Source organism: Musa acuminata, chromosome BXJ3-8 (genome assembly GCF_036884655.1).
Source record: "Musa acuminata AAA Group cultivar baxijiao chromosome BXJ3-8, Cavendish_Baxijiao_AAA, whole genome shotgun sequence".
Taxonomy (NCBI): Eukaryota; Viridiplantae; Streptophyta; class Magnoliopsida; order Zingiberales; family Musaceae; genus Musa; species Musa acuminata.
In genome coordinates, this window is record NC_088356.1 from 49055672 (window position 1) to 49073831 (window position 18160).

At 40.4% G+C, this 18160-nt stretch overlaps 1 pseudogene; it reads left to right on the forward strand.

Moving 5' to 3' along the window:
* Nucleotides 1-9364: 9364 nt before the first annotated feature.
* On the forward strand, nucleotides 9365-11451 carry LOC135644264 (uncharacterized protein At4g26450-like; annotated as a pseudogene).
* Nucleotides 11452-18160: the final 6709 nt, after the last annotated feature.

Genomic DNA, 18160 nt, shown 5'->3' on the forward strand with positions numbered 1-18160 from the left:
TGTACTTCTTCATCCCTCGCTCTCACCGACTCTTCTTCCTCCCCTTCTCGGACAAAAAAAAGGTACCCTAATTTCAACATCTAATAGGTGGTAATCGAATCCAACTTTGGGTGCATATTTACTGGTTTCCTTCTTCTGAGAAATCTTCTTAGTGCCCAATTATCACCGCCAAAGTCTCATCTAAAATATCACTTCTTTAAATTTGATCATTCGAAATGACCATGAAAGAAGGGCATAAAGGGGTCTCACATAAAACCGAAACGTAATTCCATGCGATCATCAGCTTAATCAAATGGATCATGTTTTCATCCAAACGTAGGCAAAAGTGAAGTAACTTTCTCTCCGTTCGATCCTGAACTTTGGGGCACGCAATCTTCCCCTTCATCTCGTCGTAAACCCCGTCGCAGTCGATGACCGAGGGATCCTCTTTAATCGCCTTTTTATGTTGCTCCTCGATCTACCAAATTCCGCCCTGCGGACTTCCGTCAAACTTTTGGACTTACGACGATCCACTTGGCGAGTTCCGACGAGATTCTTTTGGTAAGCTCCTAGACTTCTCGGATTTGTTCCCGCAGAACCTCCGACTGGTCTGTTTACAGGATCAGGTCCGATTAGGATATTGGTCCATTTGGATCCATTAACAACTCTTATCGGGTTTAAGATCGAATCCGATCCGCGTGATAGAGACTTTAACAATAACGAGTGTATTTCTTTAAGATTCGTGTCAGTGTGGGATGCTTCGTCCTTTTAAACGTTGTATGTTATCAAAATCCTAAAAAGAGTCGCTTGGGTAATTTTCTTTTTGTCTCGTCAATCTTCCCTTCACTTCTATTAAAATAACCAAATACCAATATGTCAGATCCGATTGCCACCTAATTAATGATACGGCCGATACGATACAATAATCCATTTGGCATCATTTTAAATGGTCTATTTACCGAATCAGGTCCGATTAGGATATTGGTCCATCTGGATCCATTAACAACTCTTATCGGGTTTAAGACCGAATTTGATCCGCGTGATAGAGGCTTTAACAATAACGGGTGTATTTCTTTAAGATTCGTGTCAGTGTTTGATGTTTCGTCCTTTTAATCGTTGTATGCTATCAAAATCCTAAAGAGAGCCGCTTATGTAATTTTCTTTTTGTCTCGTCAATCTTCCCTTCTCTTCTATTAAAATAACCAAATACCAATATGTCAAATCCGATTGCCACCTAATGAATGATACGTTCGATAAGATACAATGATCCATTTGGCATCGTTTTAGATGGTCTATTTACCGGATCAGGTCCGATTAGGATATTGGGCCATCTGGATCCATTAACAACTCTTATCGGGTTTAAGACCGAATCCGATCTGCGTGACTGAGGCTTTAACAATAACGAGTGTATTTTTGTTTAAGATTCGTGTTAGTGTGGGATGCTTCGTCGTTTTAATCGTTGTATGCTATCAAAATCCTAAAAAGAGCCGCTTGTGTAATTTTCTTTTTGTCTCGTCAATCTTCCCTTCTCTTTTATTAAAATAACCAAATACCAATATGTCAGATCCGATTGCCACCTAATGAATGATACGTCCGATACGATACAAGGATCCATTTGGCATCGTTTTAGATGGTCTATTTACCGGATCAGGTCCGATTAGGATATTGGTCCATCTGGATCCATTAACAACTCTTATCGGGTTTTCGATTACGCTGATTATCGCACGGAATTACGTTTCGGTCTTATATGAGACCCTTTTATGCCTTTCTTTCATGGTCATTTCGAATGAACAATTTGAAAAAAGTGATCTTTTAGATGAGACTATGGCGGTGATAATTCGACTCACAGAAGATTTCTCAGAGGAAGAAAACCAGTAGATATGTACCCAAAGTTGGATTCGATTGCCACCTATTCGAGGCAAAAATTAGGGTACCTCTTTTTGTCCGAGAAGGGGAGGAAGAAGAGTCGGTGAGCGCGAGGGAATAAGAAGTACGGACTCCAGCTTCGATTTCTGTCAACGCAGAAGACCTCGAAGCCAGCTCCTCCTCGCCCTCCCCCTCCTGCCTTCGCTTTCGGTGGCGGCGACGACGACGATGACATCGAGAGGGAAATCTCACGGCAGGCATCTAAGAACAAGTCTCTCTAGAAGGTTTCTTGAAATGGTTTCTTTATTCCTGGTCCGATTAGGATATTGGTGAATCTAGATCCATTAACAACTCTTATCCGGTTTAAGACCGAATCCGATCCGCGTGACAGAGGCTTTAACAATAACGGGTGTATTTCTTTTGATCATTCGAAATGACCATGAAAGAAGGGCATAAAGGGGTCTCATATAAGACCGAAACGTAATTCCGTGCGATCATCAACCTAATCAAAAGGATCAAAAGTGAAGTACCTTTCTCTCCGTTCGATCCTGAACCTTGGGGCGCGTAATCTTCCCCTTCATCTCGTCGTCAACCCCATCATAGTCGAAGACCGAGGGATCCTCTTCCGTTGCCTTTTTGTGCTGCTCCTCGATCTACCAAATTCCACAATCAATCAACCAATCCGCAAGTTCATTTACTCATCAATACCTGGAATAAGGAAACCATTTCAAGAAACCTTCTGGAGAGACTTGTTCTTGAACGTGTGCCTTGAGATTTCCCTCACGATGTCATCCTCGTCGTCGCCGCCGCCGAAAGCGAAGGCATGAGGGGGAGGGCGAGGAGGAGTTGGCTTCGAGGTCTTTTGTGTCGACGGAAATGTAAGCTGAAGTCCGTACTTCTTCCTCCCTCTTGCTCACCGACTCTTCTTCCTCTCCTTCTCGGACAAAAAGAAGCTACCCTAATTTCTGTCTCGAATAGGTGGCAATCGAATCCGACTTTGGGTACATATCTACTGGTTTTCTTCCAATGAGAAAACTTTTAGAGCTCAAATATCACCGCCATAGTCTCATCTAAAAGATCACTTCTTTCAATTTGATTATTCGAAATAACCATGAAAGAAGGGCATAAAGGGGTCTCACATAAGACCGAAACGTAATTCCGTGCGATCATTAGCGTAATCAAAAGAATCATGTTTTCATCCAAACGAAGGCAAAAGTGAAGTACCGTTCTCTCCATTCGATCCTGAACCTTGGGGTGCGCAATCTTCCCCTTCGTCTCGTCGTAAACCCCGTCATAGTCAAAGACCGAGGGATCCTCTTCCATTACCTTTTTGTGCTGCTCCTCGATCTACCAAATTCCACCATCAATCAACCAACCCGCAAGTTCATTTACTCATCAATACCAGGAATAAGGAAATCATTTTAAGAAACCTTCTGGATAGACTTGTTCTTGGACGCGTGCCGTGAGATTTCATTCTCGATGTCATCCTCGTCGTCGCCGCCGCCGAAAACGAAGGCATGAGGGGTAGGGCGAGGAGGAGTTGGCTTCGAGGTCTTCTGTGCCGACGGAAATCGAAGCTGGAGTTCGTACTTCCTCATACCAATATGTCAGATCCGATTGCAACCTAATGAATGATACGTTCGATAAGATACAATGATCCATTTGGCATCGTTTTAGATGGTCTATTTATCGGATCAGGTCCGATTAGGATATTGGGCCATCTGGATCCATTAACAACTCTTATCGGGTTTAAGACCGAATTTGATCCGCGTGACAGAGGCTTTAACAATAACGGGTGTATTTCTTTAAGATTCGTGTCAGTGTTTGATGTTTCGTCCTTTTAATCGTTGTATGCTATCAAAATCCTAAAGAGAGCCGCTTATGTAATTTTCTTTTTGTCTCGTCAAGCTTCCCTTCTCATTTATTAAAATAACCAAATACCAATATGTCAGATCCGATTGCCACTTAATGAATGATACGTCCGATAAGATGAACTTCTATGTTCATCTTACTGCTGCTCAGACTGATACAAATAACTGAAGAAGCTACAAATGAGGTCTATGTTATTGCAACTTTTGCGTTTACATCACTTTTATCTTGGTGCAATTTTGATAATAGCAACTTCGACTTCACTTTTGCCTACGTTTGGATGAAAACATGATCCTTTTTATTACGCTGATGATCGCACGGAATTACGTTTCGGTCTTATGTGAGACCCCTTTATGCCCTTCTTTCATGGTTATTTCGAATAATCAAATTGAAAGAAGTGATATTTTAGATGAGACTATGGCGGTGATAATTGGGCTCTAACAAGTTTTCTCAGAGAAAGAAAACCAGTAGATATATACCCAAAGTAGGATTCGATTGTCACATATTCGAGGCAAAAATTATGGTACCTTCTTTTTATCCGAGAAGGGGAGGAAGAAGAGTCGGTGAGCGCGAGGGATTAAGAAGTACGGACTCCAGCTTCGATTTCTGTCGACGTAGAAGACCTCGAAGCCAGTTCCTCCTCGCCCTCCCCCTCCTGCCTTCGCTTTCGGTGGCGGTGACGACGACGATGACATCGAGAGGGAAATCTCACGGCAGGCGTCCAAGAACAAGTCTCTCTAGAAGGTTTCTTGAAATGGTTTCTTTATTCCTGGTCCGATTAGGATATTGGTCAATCTAGATCCATTAACAACTCTTATCCGGTTTAAGACCGAATCCGATCTGCGTGACAGAGGCTTTAACAATAACGGGTGTATTTCTTTTGATCATTTGAAATGACCACGAAAGAAGGGCATAAAGGGGTCTCATATAAGACCGAAAAGTAATTCCGTGCGATCATCTGCATAATCAAAAGGATCAAAAGTGAAGTACCATTCTCTCCGTTCGATCCTGAACCTTGGGGCACGCAATCTTCACCTTCATCTCGTCGTAAACCCCGTCGTAGTCGAAGACCGAGGGATCCTCTTCCAATGCCTTTTTGTGTTGCTCCTCGATCTACCAAATTCCACCATCAATCAACCAACCCGTAAGTTCATTTACTCATCAATACCAGGAATAAAGAAACCATTTCAAGAAACCTTCTAGAGAGACTTGTTCTTGGACGCCTGCCGTGAGATTTCCCTCTCGATGTCATCGTCGTCGTCGTCGCCGCCGAAAGTGAAGGCAGGAGGGGGAGGGCGAGCAGGAGCTGGCTTCGAGGTCTTCTGCGCCGGCGGAAATCGAAGCTGGAGTTTGTACTTCTTCATCCCTCGCTCTCACCGACTCTTCTTCCTCCCTTTCTCGGACAAAAAAAAGGTACCCTAATTTCAACATCTAATAGGTGGTAATCGAATCCAACTTTGGGTGCATATTTACTGGTTTCCTTCCTCTGAGAAATCTTCTTAGTGCCAAATTATCACCGCCAAAGTCTCATCTAAAAGATCACTTCTTTAAATTTGATCATTCGAAATGACCATGAAAGAAGGGCATAAAGGGGTCTCACATAAAACCGAAACGTAATTCCATGCGATCATCAGCTTAATCAAATGGATCATATTTTCATCCAAACGTAGGCAAAAGTGAAGTAACTTTCTCTCCGTTCGATCCTGAACCTTGGGGCACGCAATCTTCCCCTTCATCTCGTCGTAAACCCCGTCGCAGTCGATGACCGAGGGATCCTCTTTAATTGCCTTTTTATGTTGCTCCTCGATCTACCAAATTCCGCCCTGCGGACTTCCGTCAAACTTTTGGACTTACGACGATCCACTTGGCGAGTTCCGACGAGATTCTTTTGGTAAGCTCCTAGACTTCTCGGATTTGTTCCCGCAAAACCTCCGACTGGTCTATTTACAGGATCAGGTCCGATTAGGATATTGGTCCATTTGGATCCATTAACAACTCTTATCGGGTTTAAGATCGAATCCGATCCGCGTGACAGAGACTTTAACAATAACGAGTGTATTTCTTTAAGATTCGTGTTAGTGTGGGATGCTTCGTCCTTTTAAACGTTGTATGCTATCAAAATCCTAAAAAGAGTCGCTTGGGTAATTTTCTTTTTATCTCGTCAATCTTCCCTTCACTTCTATTAAAATAACCAAATACCAATATGTCAGATCCGATTGCCACCTAATTAATGATACGGCCGATACGATACAATAATCCATTTGGCATCATTTTAAATGGTCTATTTATCGAATCAGGTCCGATTAAGATATTGGTCCATCTGGATCCATTAACAACTCTTATCGGGTTTAAGACCGAATTTGATCCGCGTGATAGAGGCTTTAACAATAACGGGTGTATTTCTTTAAGATTCGTGTCAGTGTTTGATGTTTCGTCCTTTTAATCGTTGTATGCTATCAAAATCCTAAAGAGAGCCGCTTATGTAATTTTCTTTTTGTCTCGTCAATCTTCCCTTCTCTTCTATTAAAATAACCAAATACCAATATGTCAAATCCGATTGCCACCTAATGAATGATACGTTCGATAAGATACAATGATCCATTTGGCATCGTTTTAGATGGTCTATTTACCGGATCAGGTCCGATTAGGATATTGGGCCATCTGGATCCATTAACAACTCTTATCGGGTTTAAGACCGAATCCGATCTGCGTGACTGAGGCTTTAACAATAACGAGTGTATTTTTGTTTAAGATTCGTGTTAGTGTGGGATGCTTCGTCGTTTTAATCGTTGTATGCTATCAAAATCCTAAAAAGAGCCGCTTGTGTAATTTTCTTTTTGTCTCGTCAATCTTCCCTTCTCTTTTATTAAAATAACCAAATACCAATATGTCAGATCCGATTGCCACCTAATGAATGATACGTCCGATACGATACAAGGATCCATTTGGCATCGTTTTAGATGGTCTATTTACCGGATCAGGTCCGATTAGGATATTGGTTCATCTGGATCCATTAACAACTCTTATCGGGTTTTCGATTACGCTGATTATCGCACGGAATTACGTTTCGGTCTTATATGAGACCCTTTTATGCCTTTCTTTCATGGTCATTTCGAATGAACAATTTGAAAAAAGTGATCTTTTAGATGAGACTTTGGCGGTGATAATTCGACTCACAGAAGATTTCTCAGAGGAAGAAAACCAGTAGATATGTACCCAAAGTTGGATTCGATTGCCACCTATTCGAGGCAAAAATTAGGGTACCTCTTTTTGTCCGAGAAGGGGAGGAAGAAGAGTCGGTGAGCGCGAGGGAATAAGAAGTACGGACTCCAGCTTCGATTTCTGTCAACGCAGAAGACCTCGAAGCCAGCTCCTCCTCGCCCTCCCCCTCCTGCCTTCGCTTTCGGTGGCGGCGACGACGACGATGACATCGAGAGGGAAATCTCACGGCAGGCATCTAAGAACAAGTCTCTCTAGAAGGTTTCTTGAAATGGTTTCTTTATTCCTGGTCCGATTAGGATATTGGTGAATCTAGATCCATTAACAACTCTTATCCGGTTTAAGACCGAATCCGATCCGCGTGACAGAGGCTTTAACAATAACGGGTGTATTTCTTTTGATCATTCGAAATGACCATGAAAGAAGGGCATAAAGGGGTCTCATATAAGACCGAAACGTAATTCCGTGCGATCATCAACCTAATCAAAAGGATCAAAAGTGAAGTACCTTTCTCTCCGTTCGATCCTGAACCTTGGGGCGCGTAATCTTCCCCTTCATCTCGTCGTCAACCCCATCATAGTCGAAGACCGAGGGATCCTCTTCCGTTGCCTTTTTGTGCTGCTCCTCGATCTACCAAATTCCACAATCAATCAACCAATCCGCAAGTTCATTTACTCATCAATACCTGGAATAAGGAAACCATTTCAAGAAACCTTCTGGAGAGACTTGTTCTTGAACGCGTGCCTTGAGATTTCCCTCACGATGTCATCCTCGTCGTCGCCGCCGCCGAAAGCGAAGGCATGAGGGGGAAGGCGAGGAGGAGTTGGCTTCGAGGTCTTTTGTGTCGACGGAAATGTAAGCTGAAGTCCGTACTTCTTCCTCCCTCTTGCTCACCGACTCTTCTTCCTCTCCTTCTCGGACAAAAAGAAGCTACCCTAATTTCTGTCTCGAATAGGTGGCAATCGAATCCGACTTTGGGTACATATCTACTGGTTTTCTTCCAATGAGAAAACTTTTAGAGCTCAAATATCACCGCCATAGTCTCATCTAAAAGATCACTTCTTTCAATTTGATTATTCGAAATAACCATGAAAGAAGGGCATAAAGGGGTCTCACATAAGACCGAAACGTAATTCCGTGCGATCATTAGCGTAATCAAAAGAATCACGTTTTCATCCAAACGAAGGCAAAAGTGAAGTACCGTTCTCTCCATTCGATCCTGAACCTTGGGGTGCGCAATCTTCCCCTTCATCTCGTCGTAAACCCCGTCATAGTCAAAGACCGAGGGATCCTCTTCCATTACCTTTTTGTGCTGCTCCTCGATCTACCAAATTCCACCATCAATCAACCAACCCGCAAGTTCATTTACTCATCAATACCAGGAATAAGGAAATCATTTTAAGAAACCTTCTGGATAGACTTGTTCTTGGACGCGTGCCGTGAGATTTCATTCTCGATGTCATCCTCGTCGTCGCCGCCGCCGAAAACGAAGGCATGAGGGGGAGGGCGAGGAGGAGTTGGCTTCGAGGTCTTCTGTGCCGATGGAAATCGAAGCTGGAGTTCGTACTTCCTCATACCAATATGTCAGATCCGATTGCAACCTAATGAATGATACGTTCGATAAGATACAATGATCCATTTGGCATCGTTTTAGATGGTCTATTTATCGGATCAGGTCCGATTAGGATATTGGGCCATTTGGATCCATTAACAACTCTTATCGGGTTTAAGACCGAATTTGATCCGCGTGACAGAGGCTTTAACAATAACGGGTGTATTTCTTTAAGATTCGTGTCAGTGTTTGTATCAGTCTGAGCAGCAGTAAGATGAACATAGAAGTTCAATTCTGAGAAGAATTCTATCAGGAGAAGTATTGCTTGTTTGGGGAAGTGGCAAAATTTTTTTTTTGTCACTGCAGATTGTTGTCCAATAATAAATAATAGAATTTAGGCCTTCTCTAATGGCAAACAGAGAACAAAACCAGTTCTAAACAGACAACAAATTTTGCAGGGAAATGATGAGCCACCGCTTCAACAATTAGAGAAATAAAAAATAGAGAGGATTCTATTAGTAGGGAATAGACAAACAAAAGCTTTAACGTTAGTTAGAGCCAAAAACAAAAGCTAAAGATGGAGGGGAAGAAATTATAATGTCACCTCAAAATGATTTCAGATGTTGTAGGGAGAAGCAACGGGAAAAATATCTCGTTCACATTCTAGCTTCATCCTTGGGGGTATCATTAGAACCAGAGAGAGCGTGCAATAATATATAGTCAGACTACAGGAAGGTTGTCATAATCCTATAGCGAAAATGCTTTTAAGATTCCTCCAAAATCTAATCTTCCAACCACCTTTGGTCTCCCCCCACTCATCATTCACCACCGATAAAATCTTGGTTCCAGACAAATCTCAAAAAGACTATAGACCGGAGAGGAGAAAAGACGATCAATATTCTAGATTAGGACTTCAACGAATGATACGTCCGATACGATACAAGGATACGTCCGATACGATACAAGGATCCATTTGGCATCGTTTTAAATGGTCTATTTACCGAATCAGATCCGATTAGGATATTGGTCCATCTGGATCAATTAACAACTCTTATCGGGTTTAAGACCGAATTTGATCCGCGTCACATAGGCTTTAACAATAACGGGATATTGCTACAGTATCGATACGGTACAGGACGCTCCGCGTGCCGCTGGCCTGTCGGACCGGTACGTACCGCCCGTACCGGGCGGTACGGACCGGTACGGCAAACCTTGGTTTTAACAATTACGGGTGTATTTCTTTAAGATTCGTATGATGGTCCGGATTGGGGTAAAGAGAGGAAAAGAAATGGGCCGTGGAACGAACGAAGCAGAGACTATTCTGATAGTATGGAGGAGGACAACGATGACTTTGCCCCGGGGTATCGTAGAGATCGGTTAAGTGGGTACGAGGAAGTGGGAAGCTGTATCGCTGAAAATGAACAGCACTCGAAGGGAGAAGTGGTGGGTGAATCTGGTTCAGAGCTTGATGATGCTGGATCGAAGGCGAGCTCAAACAGTACCAGGAAGGATGTTCCCACGGAAGTGGATGCCGATGAGAACAAAGGGGCAGAAGAAGTGTTGGCTTCGAATTCAGAAGCTGGAGGAGTTAAGAGTGGTAAGCATGATGCGTTAGTAGAGAAAAAGATTTCCACGGAAGAGTACTCAACCGTGAAGCCTAATGGAGTCGAGGAAGGTGTTTCCTCTCTCAGCAATGATGGTAGTGATCTATTGAAGCTCAGTGGTTTTCCAAAAGTGCCAACGCGACCGCGGTCATCACTGTCACATAAAGGTCCTACAGATGACCATTGCCTCAGTACTGGTGGTGGAAACAAGATTGAAGTTGTTCCTAAAGGAGATTTTGAGATGGTTATAGATGTTGTTCCAACTGATGGCTTCTTAAAAGAATCGCATGTGGATCACTCTGACCATTTGAAATATGAAGAACAAGCTAATTCTGGTGATGTTGATATCAAATCCTCTAAAGAAACAATAGAGTCTCCCTGTGAGCCACAGATGAACCTCCTGCATTCAACATCATCTGCTATGATGGTAGATGTAGGGAAGGAGGATAAGTTTGCTAACCATGTGAGTCAAGAGGAGGAACACGAGAAACAAATTAAGTCATCTTCGCCTACTGCATCTCAGCAAAATCAATTCTCTCAGCTTGATGGTTCTAGACAAACTCAGGCTAGCCTGTTCATGGAGATGCCACCTCAGAGTGAAGAAATGGAGGCAATCGATCAATTGAAACAAGTCACTGCCAATTTACCTCCAAAAGTTGAAGCTCAATCATTCATGGAGATGGAAGATGTAAAGCAAAACCAACCAACTTAATTTAAAATCTGTGATCTGAACCTAATGGAAGCTCCTGAGATAACTGAGATTCCCAGTGATCCTCTTTTGAATGATTGTAATATTTCAGCTCCTCCTCTGGAAACTGAGAAACAACTTTCGGTTGATTTTGGCCTGTCGATAAATAGCAAGGCCAAAGTTACTTATGACTTCAACCGTCTTTCAGGTGATGACAAAGTGATTCCAGTAATTGATTTGGAAGACGATTCTCCAATTGAAGTGAATGCCTGTAATCCTTCGAAGGCCAAGTAAGTTTTTTTCATATAGCTGGTCAATTTGTGGAATGTTTGATATTTCTATGCCATTTTTTCTTGAATTTATTAGACCTTAATATTTGTACTCCTCCCTCACTAGATGAGTTATTCCTGATGTGGTAATAAAGCAGGAACGAATTGATATATCCTGTAGAGAATGTTATGAACCACACAGCACATTCAGATGACCTTCCTGTCATTCAGGACAGCTACAGTCTAGCCATTTCTGACTACCTGGGAGCTGATATGTCATGCAGCCCATCAGTACAAGCAGACCTTAATAACCTTCAAGTTGGAATTGATCTTCATGGTGCTGAGGTATATGCATGGCTTGTTAACAGAAATCCTGTTCTTCAGATTAAATTCTTCTTCTGCTAGTTAATCTCTTGAAGATAATCTTTCTGTTCTTTCATATAATCCTGTTACAAATATAAATCTGCTATTTTTTTTCTTTTTTGTCTGTTTTTAGGGGTTTCCTGGTGTTGATGATTCAATATATGGATCTCTTGGAGATATAGGTTTGTATTATTTGCTGCAGTTTTTGTTGTTTTCTATACAAATTATCATTTTTCAGGAGTTAACTTTGATTAGTGCTAGTAATTCACTTCTATTTTTGTTTTCCCCCCCACAAAATTAGTCTTTTCTTAGTAGTTAGCTTTTTATTTTTGCAATCATTTGAAATTTGAAAGTTCTTTAACATATTAAAATTCAAGTTATTACTACTGTTGGATGTTCATGAGATTTTTCTTTTCATGAAATAGAAGGCAAAGCCATTTAAATTTAGTAGATAAGATTAGAGCTAAAATTTTGGTACAACACAAAAGATAGGGAAAAAACTTGGAATGAGTAGTAGTCCCCTACTCTGTCTTCCTTCATCTCAGTTCCAGTGCTTAGTGGGACTTGGGGCTAGATTCCACTTTCAAATCCAAATATGAAAGTGCCAGGTGGTGAAATTGTATCTTGAGCCTTGCCTAATCCATCTAGCAATCCTGGTTGACCTTGGAACACCTCAAATGCCTGCCATGCATATTAATCTTCGCACCATCCGAGTGAAAGTAAGCCTTGTCACATGCATCTTGTAGTGACACACAGCAGCACGAAGCTGTCCAAATGGCCAATCATGTAGGATATTCATGATTGGAGTTGAAACCCACCTTGGCTTAGCCAGTTACATAGTGGATGCGGGCAGTTCAACTGGAGAGTCTTGCTAAGGTTGAGTTCAAGTTCAGTTTCCTTCGCAATAGTCCTTTAGTACATGTACATAAGCAACCTTTATGTTAACTAAATACATGCAAGACTAACACGAGTGCAACTAAGTGCTGTCAAATTATGGTTCACTATCTGTGTACAGTGTGTATTAGTAGGAATCAATTGTGAGGTTGGGTCATGGCATTACAGTGAGGTTGCTCTTTTCACAACCAGGTGACCAAGTTTCATGAACATAGCAGCTTGAGGGGTCCCTCGACCCAACCTCAGTATAGAGTTTCGTATACTAGGCATTTTTCAAAATTCTTGTCATTTGAAAACCTATGTCAAATTTTGTAAAGATAAGCCATGCCAAAAACATGTCCAAGTATGTTCACCTCATGACACTAGGTATGCCAGATCATCTGAATTGGGTTAGGCTGAATTTGCATATTGGCACAAACATTTCCAAGCTCAATTCATAATGGTTTCGAAATACTTGTTACGGTAATAAGCTGGTGAAAACGGAGTGTATTTACTGTTGTACTTAATTTTTTATTCTCTCTTTTTGCTTGAGGATTCATCTGATGTGCGGTTGTATTCATTGTAAATTGCTTTACATGAATGATTAAGTTTGGATATTGAAGCATATTAGATAGTTTTCCAAGTTTGTTTTAAGTGTTTGCTACACAACATTTTGTTTTATAATTTTAACAATATTTTTCACTTGTAGGATTCATGGAGGTCTGGGACCATCCAACACAAGATTATGAGAAGTTCTTTTGAACCTTTAACTGTGTTGTGGCAATTTAAGTAAGGCTGCTTATTACTTATCCTCCAGCCAGTATCTGGATTTCAAACATCTAGGATTTTAGACAATAAATAGCACATTGATATATCAACTATCAGTTGCTGTGTCCAGTATCTAAACCACATGTCACAAAGTTGTGTTCTGCTTTTGTTGTCTGCTGCTTTAAATTCCTGCCATTAACTTTGTCCTTACCTTGTGAGAATGGTTGTTTTGTACCTTGTTCAGTAACTTCTGTTTGCCTGTTTGAGGAGAGGCTTTCATCTAATTCGATAGTCTATTGTTTGATGATGAAGGTTAACATTGATTAACTTAATTGTGCTCTATGTAGCTAATATTGCTGAAGTATCATTATCAGTTAATGTTTTATCTCATTATATTTCCTGATGTTCTTTTTCCCACTAATCTTATGTTTAGTGCTAGATTGGCTTGCAGTTGGTAGATCCTTGTAACACATCTAAGTTCGATTTCTAGTATATTTTATCAAGATAAATTAGAAATTCTAAAGGTTGCCTCTTGGCTTTCCAGGGAAAGAAGTGAGAATGAGAACACATAAGTATGAAAATTTTGTAAAGAAGTGGACTACTAGTGTTCAAAGAATTGGCATGTGAAACCATATAATGAAGAGTGAATGAAACTTTTTATTGCTGTTAGAAAGGTCCATGAAGTTTGAACCAAGTCTTTTACTGGATTGAATGCTCAAGGATATAAAAATTTGTGTTGCATTAGGTTGGTCAAATTGGACAATGTGTAATAAAAACATCAGATTTGAGATAAAAATAATTAAAATATTAAAGGAACCTAAATTTGGGGAAAAATTAAAATTAAAAATAAAAAAATATTTAAAGCTTGTTATTTTCCTCAACTTTTGAAACTACAATAGAAAGTTAAAGAAAAACTACTCAATTTTCTAGATAAAATCCCCTAAATGTTCAATTTATGAATTTTGAATTTCACCAAAATTTCTAACTTTCTATTTTCATCTTTGATTACTTGTGAAAAGAAACTCTAATAGTCTAGCTCTGGCTAATCATGTATCATATATGAAAACATCAGACAAAGATCATCAGGAGCTACTTATTGTCATATATAAAATTTATGCCTAAAGATTACTAAAATGTAGTTGTTTTATGAAATCTAGCCTTCTGAAGATGATTATATTTTTCTAAATCTGCCTTCATTGTGTACCATGACATATTCAAAAATCCTTGATGTTGACATGGTGATCAGTAGTACATGTATGCTTTTTTTTTTTGTTCTTAACCCTGTTTTATTTGTTTTTTCTCTTTAAAAAAAGAATAACTGAGTTCCTCCTCCATTTTTGGCAGTCATATGGAGAGGTGAATCTCTTATAAATAATATCACCGTCCACGTTCATTGAAGAAACCATCTAACAATTAACATCTGAAGTGTCAATAAGTTGTTCCCATATTGTGCTAAACTTCTCGAGCTGATTGGACCAATTCAGGATAAAACCAATGATCCTGGAATCAATTTTTTGAACTAGTGTAAGGGTTCACCAGAGGTTTTATTTTGTGCCAACTAAATTGCCCAGATCCATAAAGGATTGGGACCAACTTAAGGACACATACATGGTAACAAAGCAATATGATGATAGCAGAAGAAAGGGTAAGAGAACGTTATTCGGACAGAGTAGAAGAATTTGATGTGGTAGACATTTCTTTTTTGGTATGATGGATAATTATGGCTAAGGTTTGGTAAATTGTCGAAGAAGGCGTGAATGGAGCAGTAGCAACAAAAGCAGTGGCAGCAGCTGTAGTAGAGGGCTGAAGCTCTGAACCAAGATAGATTTGAGCGACAACAGAGATATAACAACATACCTGCATCACTGTGATCACTAATATGATTACTGGATTACGGTCTTCTCTCTGCCCTTCAGAGCAAGATGGAAATGGAGATGATGGAGAGCCAAGGAATGGAGTTTTTGGGAGGATGATGGCCTACTGCAGCTTTTATCTTCCGAGTCACAGAGATGTCAGAGGAGAGAACATGTTATGAGATAATGTATGTCGTACGTGGGTGGCCAACCACATTGCCGAGATCTACAAAATTTGAACTCACGGGCAGGAATTTGGTTCCAAATGTAGCAGAATAGTTCGAAGTCGAATCGATAACACGTTGATCCATACGATTGTATCCAACCGGTAGTGTACAAGCACAACACCACACGGTTGGTGGACGGTTCGGAATCCCGTTTAAGGAAAGAAACACACGGTTAAGTCGCGTATATACTACACGTGAGTGTACTCTGATGCGTGATGTTAAAGGTCACAAATATATATATATATATATATATTTTTTATTGAGGACAAAGATTTTCATTGCATTGGTTGAACAATGAGTTGATCGAACCATGCGAGACCGACACCGGTGAACAACGCGGTGAATACGAAGAGGAGGAGAACCTTCCGACTCGTTCGCCGGCCTTTTTATTGGTGCAGTTGTAAAGCCTGCGAGCGGTTCGCCATGTGCTCGCACTGTGAAGACACAGCTTCGTGGACTGTTACAAGTCCACGGCGGCTGTGCAGCAGCCTACAGCCTGTGGCTGATGCCTGCAAGTTGTCACGTCGTGTAATGGGCTACTGTTCGATCGAGGATCAACAATTCTAAGACAACGGAAATCAATTTCCCATGCATTGACAATTGACACAGTGTGTATGCATGCAAGGAAAGAAGTGAATGGACACTGTTAGTGGCGCTCTACAAGGTCGAGTCTGCTCTCATGTGCAGCATTGACTTCATCGCATATAGTATGCAGAATCAACTCCAATCGCGTTCGTAGATTCACTGGCTATCAGTTCCACAATCTACGACAGTGCTCACATGCTTCGGTGATATATACAGGTTTTTAGTGTCATCACTGTATGTCATGGTTCTTTGCTTGGATTCATTGTCTTGTACATTTTGTGCTGTAATGTCTAGAGGTTTCTGGTGTCATCATCATTGCAAGTTCTGCTTCTTTACGTGGATTCATTGTTCAGCTGCTACCTATCTCGATAGGCAGCTTTCTTCGTCAGTAATTATATATGGAGATGACTCTGGTGACACAACTGACCAAATAATCGTGAAATAGGAACAGAAATCTAATTTTGTTGGTGTTGTGTAGCATTAAAAGAACCTCAAATATAGAGAGAGATTGGTCGGAGAAGCATTAGACGGATGTGGCTTTCCAAGTGTTCATCTGAACAGTAGTTCTACTTGTGTGTTGGTGGAGATAAAGCAGAGGCCAACAAAAAAGTATCAGACAGACATCCAACTCGTTTGTCTTGTCTCTGCCCCTCTGTTCGACCGAACAACTGTGCTCATCTAATTTATGGTACAAGCAGTGACTCCATTGCTGCAGCTTGTTTCAGAGAAAGTGAAACAAAGTGGGGAATCATCTGATAAAGAAGTCAAAGAACAGGCTGCATACTGTGCGCTGCCAATCTGGCTGGGTAAAAGGAGCTGTGACATGGTTAAAAGACATGCATGGTCTGAGAGCTCCGTGTATGGGACAGCGCAATGTGTGCAAGCTTTGGTTTTGTTGGACCCAAATTTGCTGGTGCTACAGAGGCCATGGTCTTCACCAACATTTAGAATGAATATTTGTCATAAATATATATATAATTAAAAGGTATTCAGGGATTTTATTTTTTGGTAATATCATCACATTATCGGATCTAGAATAATATAACCGGAGAATGAACATATTCACAATAAACGCAGCTTCTGAAATCAAAGACATGGCTTGAATGCTGCATAATGAGAAAGGAGACACAGAAGTAGGTTTTACTCATAAAAAGTCAACATTCTAATCCTGCATTTGCAGGAGAGTCCATGATTAGTCAATGGCCTTAGCATCATCCGAAATCCTATATGGTCATTGCAGCTTCTTGTATCACAAGGTGGAAATATTTCTCATCGAATCAATTTCTTATTCCAATTTGTTTTCTTTTTCTTTTGATTTTGTTTTTATAATATCCACAAAGGGTTATCTTGAATTTTACTATAGCTTGCTGGATATAAACTGGGAGTTGGTTGGATGAGAGGACTTATAATATAAACTAAATCAAGATGGTTTCGTCAGTGAGATTAAAGAGGAAGAATTATGTTATGTTATTATATATGGTGTTAATGATCCATTTTTGCCTAAGCAAATGTATGTGAATCACCTAGATATGCTCTTCTACAAGGCTTTTTCTTACCATATTAGAAAATTTTAAATGATATAATATATTTTTTTATCAAAATATTTTAATAATTATATAATTAATTATATCGAAGTCAGATGACTCGTCACGATATAATATTATACCTCGCATACATCAGGTCATAATTAGATTATGTAGAATTTGTAATATCTCGACTCATCTTAGATATAAAATTAATATAATTTATAAAAATTAAATTTATTTATTTATTAATTTAAATTTTAAATTTTAAATAGTGATTTCAACTTAACAAAATTGACGATCCAATCAACTCAACCGAGATTAAATAGAGTTTATCTTTATTTAGAAATTGATTTTTATGACATGGAAACACAAAAATGACTATAAAAAAATCCAAATAAGGTGATTTTTCTTTTGTTGTTGTTGTTGACATGACGTGTTGTATGAAACAGTTTTGTGTATGCTTTCCACCCTTCTTTGATACGTATCTGTGCTAGGAAAACCGGAAGGTCGTTGAGTTGTTCTCGCTCACTCACGATGCTCACTTTTACTTGTCCAATTATAAAGCAGGTAATTGAACACGTTGGCCGGAAAGAGTAAGAGAGTTTTGTCATGACACCTCGTCGGCCTAGGATTACTTATCCTCTCCCGAGGCGTATGCTAAATCCCTTCCTCGGTTCATTCGATATTGGTGGGGCTTCGATCGGAGACCGGACTCGGAACGATCGGAGGTCGAATTTTAGGGCTTTTTGACCTTTTCCCCGGACCATCCAACTGAATCTTGAGTGGTTCTACGCGGGATTCTTGGGTTTTCGGCGTCTATTTGGGTTTTTGATCCAACCAAATCAGTGAGTCCTTCGGATTGGAGCCCTGCGACGATTGATTCGTTCTGCGAACTAGGGCTTTTCTTGAGCCCTAATTG